This window comes from Neopsephotus bourkii, unplaced genomic scaffold, assembly GCF_033783945.1.
Source record: "Neopsephotus bourkii isolate Nb327-2 ecotype Australia unplaced genomic scaffold, CSIRO-AGI_Nbou_v1 NB_1060, whole genome shotgun sequence".
Taxonomy (NCBI): domain Eukaryota; kingdom Metazoa; phylum Chordata; class Aves; order Psittaciformes; family Psittacidae; genus Neopsephotus; species Neopsephotus bourkii.
Window position 1 is genome coordinate 1,495,586 of NW_026901548.1, and position 11,331 is coordinate 1,506,916.

At 47.7% G+C, this 11,331-nt stretch overlaps 1 non-coding gene across 1 annotated transcript; it reads left to right on the plus strand.

Annotated features, from left to right (window-relative positions):
* Positions 1 to 1,320: 1,320 nt before the first annotated feature.
* On the plus strand, positions 1,321 to 1,392 carry TRNAE-CUC (transfer RNA glutamic acid (anticodon CUC)). The gene has a single exon. It is a non-coding gene; the product is annotated as a tRNA-Glu (tRNA).
* The last annotated feature ends 9,939 nt before the right edge of the window (positions 1,393 to 11,331 follow it).

Consider the following 11,331-nt stretch of genomic DNA (forward strand, 5'->3'; position numbering starts at 1 on the left):
CCTATCACCACTGCTGCCTTTCCTGCTTCCCCATGGCGCCTGGAGCGTGGGACTGGGGTCGCAGCAGTAACCTTGGCAGCTGGGGCTCGGGTTGATGCTGTGATGCCTCAGGGAATGGGTTTCCTGGAAGCTCTGGCAGTCGCTACTGCTTTAAGCAGCAGGATGCAGGGGAGTGGTGGATGTATGGAGCTGTATGGGGTTGGGAGCTGCTGTTAAATCCACAGGGGCAGGGAGAGAGGCCAGCAGAGCTCTGGTTGCTCTGTGTGTAGAGTAAGGATGATGCCTGGTTTGAGGGAGCTGCCTGGGGGCAAAGCCATCAACGCTCCCTGCATCCTTGTGGGTGCAAGCAGCCAGGGCTGGCCTATGGGTGCTGTGGTGGGCTCAGCATCACTTCTTGGGTGCAGGCTCTGTGCTGGGGATCCACAGATGGTGCTTTGGAGGGGAACAGGTACCGAGCGTCCTCCAGAGCTGGGGATGGGGCCTCAGCAGCCAAGGGAGGTGATGGGTGATGAATGTTGATGATGCTGTTGGTAAATGGCATTCATTTGTTTCTTCAGGCCATGAGTCAGAGGCAGGGACGGGAAAGCCATTGGAGCTGTTTGGAGGGGGTCCCGCTCCCAGGGTGAGCTGCGGGGCCTGGGCAGCGTTCCCACACCAGCACCGGGGTCAGTGGCTCCAGGACACGCTGCATAGGGGGAAATGGGGTTTTCAGCCATGGTGGGAAACGGCAGCGTTCCCCAGGGAGCAGGCAGGAGTGCCAGGAAACGTGAGCATCTGGGAAAAACAGACTCAGGGGCCTAAAGCTGAGCACCCCCTGAGCACCCAGACACCATCTGGAAAGGCAGCAAACACCCTGCGCTGCAGCCCAAAGGTGATGTGCTGGTGCCCCAACCCACCCTCACCCTCTGCAGCCCCCCAAACCCTCTGCAGCTCTCCCCATCCCTTCTGCAGCCCCTCTGCAGTCCCCCCATCACCTCTGCATCCTCCCAGCATCCTCCCACCACCTCTGCATCACCCCCAGCCCCACTGCAGCCCCCAGGACCCTTTTCCCACAGCCCCCCTGCATCCCCATCCCTTCTGCAGCCCCTCTGCAGTGCCCCTATCACCTCTGCATCCTCCCAGCATCCTCCCATAAACTCTGCATCCTCCTAGCATCCTCCCATCACCTCTGCATCACCACCAGCCCCACTGCAGCCCCCAGGACCCTCTTGCCGTAGCCCCCCTGCATCCCCATCCCCATCCCTTCTACAGGCTCCACATCTCCTGCTCAGCCCCGGCGGCAGTACCCGAACTGCAGCGAGCAGCAGCGGCTCCTGTCGCTCCCTGGTGGTCTAGTGGTTAGGATTCGGCGCTCTCACCGCCGCGGCCCGGGTTCGATTCCCGGTCAGGGAAGCTCCGTTTTTGCCGCTCACGCCTCTCCTTTCACCGCCCTCTCTCCCCCCGCACGCTCACGCACCCGGCGGAGGGGGGCGACGACAGCGCCGTTGCGTGCCGCGGTGCGCATGCGCGCTGCGCCGGCTCCGCCCCCCTCCCTCCGCGCCGTGCGCGTCGCCGGGTCCCGCTCCGGTGTGAAGCGGCGGCGGCGGCGGCTCGGGCTGAGGGAAGCGGCGCCGCCACCGGGGCCCAGCCCGAGGAGCCGCCCCCAGCCCGGGGCTGCCCGGCCCCCCCCACACCCCCCGGCGGGCCGCAGGTGAGCGCGGCGGGGATGCGGGGCTGCGGCTGGGCCGCGGCGGGCCCGGGCCGCGGGCGGAGGCCAAGATGGAGCTGGTGTGAGGGGAGCGGGGGAGCCGCAGGGCCTGAAGCGGGTGTGGGGACCCCGGCTCCCGCGGCCTCATCCTGCGGGGGCTGAGGGGAAAGCCGCCACTAAAGGCCTGTAAAGGTGAATGCTGCGGGGGGAGCCGGGACGGGGGTGGCACCGAAGGGAACCGCGGTGATTTTCCCATCCCTTCCCTTTCCTCACGTTGTTCTGCTCGGTTTTGTCGCTTAAAGCCGGCCCGGTGGTTGTGTGCCTGAGGAATGGCGTGTCGGGGGGTAAATCCAGCCTTTCCCATGGGAAACTCGCACAGGCAGCGCTGTGTTTGCTCATAACAGTGTCTCCTGGCCCTGGAATTAAGGATTCGGGTCAGGTAATTCCGGTGGCACCGATAACACCTTTGCTGTGATGCTTTATCGATACCTTACCGCACCGTTGTTGGCTTGATCACAGCGACGGAGCCGTTTCTCCCTTGCAGGGAAGGTGAAAGCCATCCCTGCTGTGTAGCACAGGGGAAATCCAGATGGTTTCATTGCTTTTAGGCTTGTTTTTACGGGGGTATTCGTTTCCATGCGCTGCAAGGCGTTGCTGTCGGGCTGCGATGCTGAATAGTCCCTGTCCTGCAGTAAAGCTTCAAGAAATAAAGGTATAAATAAGGTAAATGGTGTTAACATGGCTCGGGAGTGATATTCTCCTGCCTGCTGGCTTATCGTAAGGAAATGACCATGTTATTTGTGTGGTTTAATGCTGTATTAGTGTGCTGCTATCGAAGCAGGAACTCGCAGGCCTCATTCACCCAGTGGCTGGCTGGGGTGTTTCACCCGTTTCATGGTAAATGAAGCTCTCAAGAGTATGCCCATCCAAAAGGGTTGCCTTTTGGGATGCATCAGGCTAGGGCCTGTTTCACTTCCCATAGAGCATCAGGCAGGAATTTAGTGGCATTTAGGCTTTGGAGCAGGATTGCGGTAGGAGCATTGTCCAGTCCTGAGGCATCTGTTGGTTCCGGGCTGCTTGGGATCAGTGCGTGCAGTTTTGTTTGGGATGGAGCAGGAGAGCTCGAGACATCCTGATGAATGGATGCCGAAATCATCTGCAGTAATGAATTACCTCTCCTAATTCAAGTACACTGTGCTCTGGGAGGGAGAATAGGGCAGAAGCGAAAGCTGGAAGAGGAACTGACTTTAGTGTCATGTAGGATGAAAACCAGTTTGGTTTCACTGGGGTTTTGTGATGGTGCTCTAAGGGCTTTGGAGAGACTTGGCCTGATGCTGGCTGTGCAGAACCTGCTTTGAGGGTATCAGACCCTCAGTCAGCTTGGTATAAGCGTAAATAAATGCCTGTTTCCTTTGCTCCTTTATATCATCCCAGTGATTGTCCATGGCATTTAAATGAAAGGGGAGATGCTGCAGTGTCGTTCTCCTCCTCAGTTTTTGATGCATTGGACTGCTAAATTGCAGGTTCACAGTGCTGGGGAAACCAGAGGTTTCCCACCTTCCCAGCCTGGCTGTGGGCTATATTTAACCTGTTATCAGTCAGTGCCTGAAAACAAAGTCATGTCTTTGTAATATGTTTTGTCTCCTTGTGCCTTGCATCCATGTTGATAATTCCCAAGAAGTACAAACACTCCTTCCCTAAATGCCAGCAATCCTGGTCAGCTGGTGCCTCCTTTTGCAGGTGAGTTGTGTGGGTTGTGGCACCATCACCACCCTGACTTTAATGATGAACCAGCTCAAGATGGTTGGAGCCTTCCAGAGGCTGTTCTGCAGTGGATGAGCAGAGCAGGGGTTGAAGTGCAGTGGTGATGCGGTGTGAAGTACACACACAATGGTGTGGAAACATCTGTTGAGTCAGTGGCAGAGTTTGGATCATCATATTCTGGAAGAAAATGGAACCCAGTGGTCTGAGCACTGATTTTGAGCCTTCTGGCCTCATCTGCAGGGGATGCTGTTAGGGAGCTGGTGGTTGTCAGCAGTGTGCTGTTAATCTTCATATTTCTCTTTGTCAGCTTCAAGAAGGATTTTTGGCTGGGTTGAACCCTAAGGGAAGCACACGTGCCTTAAGAAACCATGGTTTAGGTTAAGTGTAAAAGTTGCTGCTATAACTGTGTGGTTTTTAACTTCTTAATTCAGTTGCCAGAATATCCTCTCTGGGAGAATGGCACAATTGAAGGCAGGGAGGTGGCCCTGCAAATGGGTCCATTCAATGGCATGACATACAATAACAGTGCTGTAAGTGGCCTGTGCCAATCATGTATTTCCCTCTTTTGATGGATTTAGCATAGAATCCCAGCCTGGTTTGGGTTAGAAGGGACCTTACACCCCACCCAGTTCCAGCCCCCTGCCATGGGCACAGCACAAACCAGAGATCCAGGCAGCACTTCCTGCTTCCCTGCCTGCCTTTGGGGATTCCTCTTCCCTCTGAGAATATATATTTCTATATCTGTCAAGGTTCTTACTGCTTGTCCTGGGAGTGCTGACTTACACATCCTACTTCTGCTTCTGTCGCATGTAACAGGCCTTGCTTGGCTTCAGCAGTGTCTTGCTGAGGTTGAGTTAGGTGGCAGCAGGATTCTGGGATGCCTGTGGCTTCGACAGAACAATCTGTAGGAAAAGTGAATGTATATTCCTTACAGGCTGATGATATCTGCAGTGTGGATGGGAGAAGCCCAAAGCTTGCTGGTGCCAGTACAGAGCCAGTTAGGAAAAGCAGAACCTTGCATAGGTTCTCTGTCTGCTTTTCCCCTTTTATGTCTTCAAGTTTTTGGCTATATTTCAGCTGCAAATAATCTTTTCCCTTCCATCTGTCATTACATATTTTATGTCTTAGCAGGAGTCTCTGTAACTCTGATGGTCAGATCTTGGCAATTTCCTTTTTGCTCAGAAACAGTTTGTAACTTTGAGTCATGCTTCCAGTGTGTGGTGTGTAATGGCTGTCTTGGCCTGGACTGGGTCACTCGGGAAGGAGTTTTCCTTATGAATCTGCCTCTTACAGCATCAGGATTTAGGAACACTTACTGGTAAAAGCATAATTAGGTTTAAAGCTGCTTGTAGGCAGGAGGGGGGCTTGGGAGCCAGACTCTGGATGTTTCTGTGGGCAGTTATTAATCACAGTGTCTGCAGTAAGTTTGAGTATGCCAGTGCAGGAACTTCATCTTACCAAGGGGAGGTTGCTTCAAGCGAGAGATTTATCTTGCTTGATATTATGCAGCTCTGGGGGAAACAACACAAGAGGGATGTGGAGCTGTTGGAGCAAGTCCAGAGGAGGTTACAAAGATGCTCCAAGGGCTGGAGCACCTCTATGGAGACAGAGCGAGCTGAGGAGGAGGGAAGGGGCCATGAAATTGCTTGGTGCCTCCATTGTGATCTGTGACCTGTTTCTCAGAAGCTATAACCAGATGTATTTGCTGTTCTAAATTGAGTTAAAGAATGGGATTCAGTTACTGTGCAGGGCAGTGCATTGATTTAAGTTCCAGGTTCATTCTGAGTTGCTGTTCTCTGTGAACTTCAGGGATATTTTCCACCTGATCACTAAGGAGCTCTGTCTCCTGCTTCTCCACATGTGTACCATTCTGATGTGTGTCTTGAGGAGCTCTTGTGGGCTGAGTGATGAAAGAAAACAGGGTATGAACCATGTCTTCTGTTTAGAAGCTTTCTTCTATCATTGTTGGGTTTGTTTGACAGCTCACAGGTCCTTCATTCTTCTGAAGGCCCCAAGTTTAATCCTGGTTCTTGCTTTGAGTAAACTGTTTTCCTCATAGAACAAAATAACTGCATGTTGCACAGAAATATTTTGCCTGGATGGTAATGAGTGAAAATATTTGTCTTCCTTAATAACACTCTCACTCTTTCTTTTCCTGCAGCGTTCCCAACTTCCACACTTACTCACTTCATTCTTGTTGCCCTTGGCACAGTGTTGGCTCTTCACAATTAACTGAGGAAGACCAGAATTGATCCAAGGCGTTTGGAAGATGTGTGGTTACAATCTCCCAATGTACCTCACTGCTTCACTGAGTGCTTTGGATGCAGGGACAGCAGTCAATGTGACTTTCTTTTGTATTACTGGTCCTGAAGTAGAGTATGTGTTGGATGAAATATCTTGGGTGATGAAACCCAGCATCTTCCCTGGCTTTCTTCCCTCTTTCTCCTCCTTACCTTGGTTTCCTGCATCTTATCTGTCATGGTTTAAGTCCTGAAACCAGGATATTGTCTTAAACCCACTTCTCTTCCAGTGACTTGTTCTGTTGACATCTTCCATGTAAACCCCAGTTAGTCCCTCTTGCATGTTAAAAATGATCTATGATGACTTTCACACTTCCTTCTGTGCTGTTTTGAGGCTGCTTAAATGTGTAGATGTATAAAATGTTATTTAAAAATAACCCTAAATGAGGAAGGATGCTCTTTTGCAACTGATTATGTTCCTGTTAAGGATCTTGAGGAACACCTACTCTTGGTTTGGGGAATATGTGTAAGAGTAACAGCAGTCTTAACGTTGCATTAACTGTCATATACAGGAGACCTGTCATGCTCTGGTGTTAGTTTAGATCAGAGGGAGGAATAAAAGCATCATAATGACAAAACCTATAGGGCTTTCCGGCTTTGTTCTCAGTTATTTAGGTGGAAAAAAGACTAAATGTGATAATTCTGTGCTTCACACTGAAACTGCCAGGCATGTGCATTGGGAATGGCAGTGCTTAAATTATGCATCAGTGTAATAGTGCTTTTTTGTTCCAAGTCCTCTGAAGTGTGAATCCAGTGTGAAAACTCACCTTATAAAATCTGTATGCATTTAGTGTTCTATTTCTTAGCCCAAATACAATGTTAGAAAACTCAGTTCAGTTTGAACTGGAATTCAAGCTGTGTCTTTTCTGCGTAGTCACTAGTGAGTGAGTGGCAGACCCAGTAGAACGAAACCATGCTCAGTTGCTTCATTCTTTCTAAATTATGGGTTGGTTTTTGTTAAACAGCCCCAAAATGCTGTTTCCAGGCTGAATGGTGGCACTCAGGACTCTTCATCACACAGTTTGCAGACAGAAGGCATCCAGAGTAAGATAATGGTGGAAGTAAATAGCAGGAGGGGTTCTGCAGGAGTAATAGAAATAGGAAGCAGATCTTGTTTGTTGGTGAAACCACACTGTATAGGAAATCCCAAGGAGTTTATCTCGTGTATGAAAATGTCAGTTTAAGTTAAAACTGGTTTTAACCCAGCCCTGTGATTTGTTTGGGTATTCCCAGCTAAATGAGCTGGGTGGAGACAACGTGCAAGGCCTGAGGTCCTGAGCCACCTCCCAGTCCAGACTGACAAACCTGTGAGTTGTGTACTGGTTAATGCATTATAAGAACATAGTTACATGAGCAGTGCATTCACAGGGACTTGCTTTGGGGCTGTGGAGACTTTTGGATCAGGGAATGGATGTGTCATCTACCCCAAGGTGCTGTTTGCTGTGTATTTACCTCTGGGCATGGGCTCTGTTTTACTTGACCTAGGAGGAAGCACAAACCTTTGCAATGAAGCCATGTCCCTCCAGCCCAGCCTTCAAGAGAAAAGGAATTTAGTTGTATTTTCCTGCCAAAGCAACAAGGAAAGGTTTGAGTGGCACAAACTGTGCTGCTCACTGCAGATTTTATTGTGAAAATCTTAACTCTTTATGCTTCTAAATGTCCATGCGCTGGGGATTTGGATAGGGCAGGCACATAATGCATCTCCTTATGCTTCTTAAACCATTTTCTTTATGATTTATGTACTTTATGGAATTTAAGAAGGAAAGATGGTCCTTATGATCTGATACTACTTACATCTGATACTATCTGCTGAGGAGGAATCTGGTATGATGATGGTTGAAGAATGTCCACAATTACATATATGTATTTTTTGCTTCTATCAGTTTTATCAAGGACAAGGCCAAGGGGAATGGCTTGAACCTGCCCGAGGGGAGACTGAGCTGAGCTCTTAGGCAGAAGCTCTTCCCTGTGAGGGTGCTGAGGCGCTGGCACAGGGTGCCCAGAGAAGCTGTGGCTGCCCCATCCCTGGCAGTGCTCAAGGCCAGGTTGGACACAGGGGCTTGGAGCAAGCTGCTCCAGTGGAAGGGGTCCCTGCCCGTGGCAGGGGTTGGGGCTGGAGGAGCTTTAAGATCCCTTCCAACACAAAGCATTCTGTGATAGGAATCTTTGCTCTTCAGTCCTACCTGAAAAGACCTCTGTTTTCGCCTTGCTCTCTTTATGATCTAATAAAGAAGCCTTTGAATGTTTTCTCTTTTTCACAGGAGGAAATTAAAATGTTCCCTGGCAGTTTCTGTGAGGAAGTGAAATGATGAAATAGTGAAGTCCCCTCCCCACGCTCTGCAGAAACTGGGGAGATGCAGTTGAGCAATGGGGAGAGTGCAGAGGGAAAACCAACGGAAAGGTTTCCCCCTCCTCACAGTTTAATGTGAAGGATTTGTAGATATGTTTAACTTTGAAACTTTGGAAAAGAAGAAACCTTGGCAGTAAAGTGTTCCCAGTGTAACTGAGAGGCTGCAGGTGCTGCTTGAGGAGTTATGCATCCTCTTAGCCTGGGAGGACCCGATCAGATACATGAGGAAAAAGTAAGTCAGGGGAAAAACTGCCTTCTCTTCCTATGTTATTAGATAAATAAGGTGGATTTTTAGAGTAAAATCTTACAGATGACTAAAAACTGATTCTCCTGTGAAACAGAGAGAAAGGCTTTGACATCACAGGGACACTTACATAGGGTTCATGCTGGTGATCGAAAGACGCTTCAGCTTTTCTTTCCCTGGCTTTATGGGGGATTGTGTTTAGAAACTTGGCTTTATAAATTCTGATTTAGAAGTTCTGCTTATTTTGCTCTTTTTATTCACAACTTTTAAGAGGAGCATTTGTGTGCTTGGTGGAGGAAGAGCCATCTATCACAGACCTGAAAGGCTGAGATGAGAAACCTGAAAGCAGTGAAGTTTCTCCCAGGGAAACACCAGACTGGATCATTTTAGATCATCCCATCTGCTGAACCTTTGGTCCCACAAGAGAATCAACACTTTCTTCTCTCATTGCTGCTTAAAAGCCTTTACTTATCTTGTTTACAGATGGGACATAATGGTGTAGGTCCCAGTTCAATGTAAGTAACTGATCTGTTTGTTCCAGGACTACTGTGTTTTAAAGACTTTTACTACATTGGTAGAGTCATTAGCAGTATGATTCCTTAAATGGATGCAGTTAATTCAACCCCCCTTACACAGATGGAGCTGTACCTCTGTATGATGCTTCTGGAGAAGTTTAAGATGTTTCTTCTCTGCAAGAAATAAATGGCATCAGTATCACTCCACCCACTGTACTGGGGTTATGATTTGTTCTGTCGGACTTGGATGCTATGAGTAGTTGCAGTGACTCAAAGCACTGCACAGGTTTATATATAGAGAGAATGAAGTGTAAGAATGGGGCAGGGAAACAAAACTACTGTTTTCTTATGCATTTTAAGAGCTGAGTAAGCAGATGTAAGGTTTTATAGTCATGTGCAGTTGGTGACATTTGCCCTCTGCCATATAAACTGCTGTAATGCCATAAAGAATAATTTACTTTTGCTGAAGGATTAAACAGGAGCAATGAAATCCAGAGTAGGGAATGCACTAAAACCCTAGTGTTTTACAGAGGAATTCCTTGAGGGGAGAGGATAGAAAATATGAATCTAATACTTTACATTTTTAACCCCTAACACAGGAAACCTTCTTTGGTAGTGAACCTTCCTCCTGTGTAGGGTACAAGGTCACGAGTCTTTCTAACAGGTTGGTCAATCAGACTTAACTGGCTACGTTTTAATCTGCTAAGCTTATTAGAGATACAACACTTGTATCGCTGTAGTTAAGTTTGCCCCAACTTTCAATGCAGCCTCTTTCAGTCGTTAATGATGGATATTCCAGCAGTTTAGGCTTGAATCCGGCAGAAAAGTTGTGTTGTCCCAGATTTCAGTTCTTTAAAAGCTCTGTGCTTCTGTGAAAAACCCCAAACTCTCCCATTGAAGAGAATTTAATGAAGGTTTTAGCAATCTCTCTCTGTTGCAGGCCTATCTCCTCTTCCCAAGGCAAAGTAATTTGGCCATAGTAAGGTTATTTTCTCTTGGGAGAAGGCTCTATGCGTTTGAATGAATTCCCTGGCTATGAGGTTAGCTTTACATCAGGGTTTGTATGTGACACCAGTATGTCGTTATGGGTGTGAAATTCCTCATGGGATCTTTAGCAAAAGGCTCCAAACTGAATAGCAGATTTCAGCAGGAAGGCTTTTGTGCTGGGGTGTAAAAATACAAGCAACACCAAAACACTCACTTTTGGGTGCATGAATGAATATTAAAAGTAGTGCTTTCATTAATAGCTTAAAAATTACTATTTCAAGGCAACTGAGGGAGCGTTCACAAAGAGTACTGTAAAACAGTGGTGTTCTTGAGTGCATTTATAGCCAGCTTGTTTCACCTTTGGCCTTTTCACATGGCTTTTCCAATGCTCATGTGTTTTGCAAGTGATGTGCTCAAATAGACTGGGGAGCTTCTCTTTTACCTGTTGATTTCTAGTACTGTGTTTTAATTTGCCATAGTTACAGCATTGTTTCTTGAAGTGCTGTAATAGAAGTGATGTAGCTCACGTGCATGGTGGAGATGGGTTATAAATCCGGGTGTCTTGGGATACATTTAGAGATACCTCTCTGTTAGTAGCACAGGGAGCAGGATGATGACCATCCTGTTAATAGAACTGTTAAATACAAATGGTTCTGCCTCTGTCAGAGGAGGTTGGGGCAGGGAGAAGAAACAGAGGCTTTCTATCAAAAAGAATAGATGTCAGCGTTGTGTAAGGAGAAGATTGTATGTATTGCTGAGAGCAAGAAGAGGTGCTGAGCACCACTTATGGGGCAGTATATGGGGAAAAAAGACAGCATTAGATAAATCAGATTCAAATCTGGAAAGCTGGAAGAGCTGGTTTGGATATGAGCAAAAACCAGGGAAACTTCCTAAGTGTGCTTTGTGTTACAAAACTTACCACAGTTTAATATGTTGGTGAATTCAGTTTGCGTTCGTGTAGCTTTGCTTTCCTGATCTTCACCATTTGTTAAGCCTTTCTTCTGATTTCCATACTTATATATGTATTTTCTGCCTCCTAAACAGTTATTCCCTTCTGTAGACTTCTTTCCTTTGAGTTTTTGTGTGTTTTGAGATGGGTAATGCTCATTAATCTTGATGTTTAAATGCTTCCATTTCTTTTCTGGCATCGGCCCTTTCGTTTTCTCTCCTTTTATTTACATTGTGAATGTCATGTACTAAGGAGGGGAAGATACTTCCAAGTAGTTCTGAGCAGGGTATTATGTGGAGCTCTGGGTCAGTGGCTCTCGCCTGCTGAATAATGAGATTGGATGGATGGATAGATCAAAACATTCCTGAGTCACTAGCATGGAATCACTGGTTGCAACAGGAGGCGTGGAAAGGCACGTGGAGGATGCGGTGAGGAAGAGATGATGTGAAATACCTGGCATGGGTTTCTCTTGCACTTTGGTTTTTATAAGAAGTACTTTCCTTTGGGGTTTATTCTGGGCTTGTTTGGGTATTTC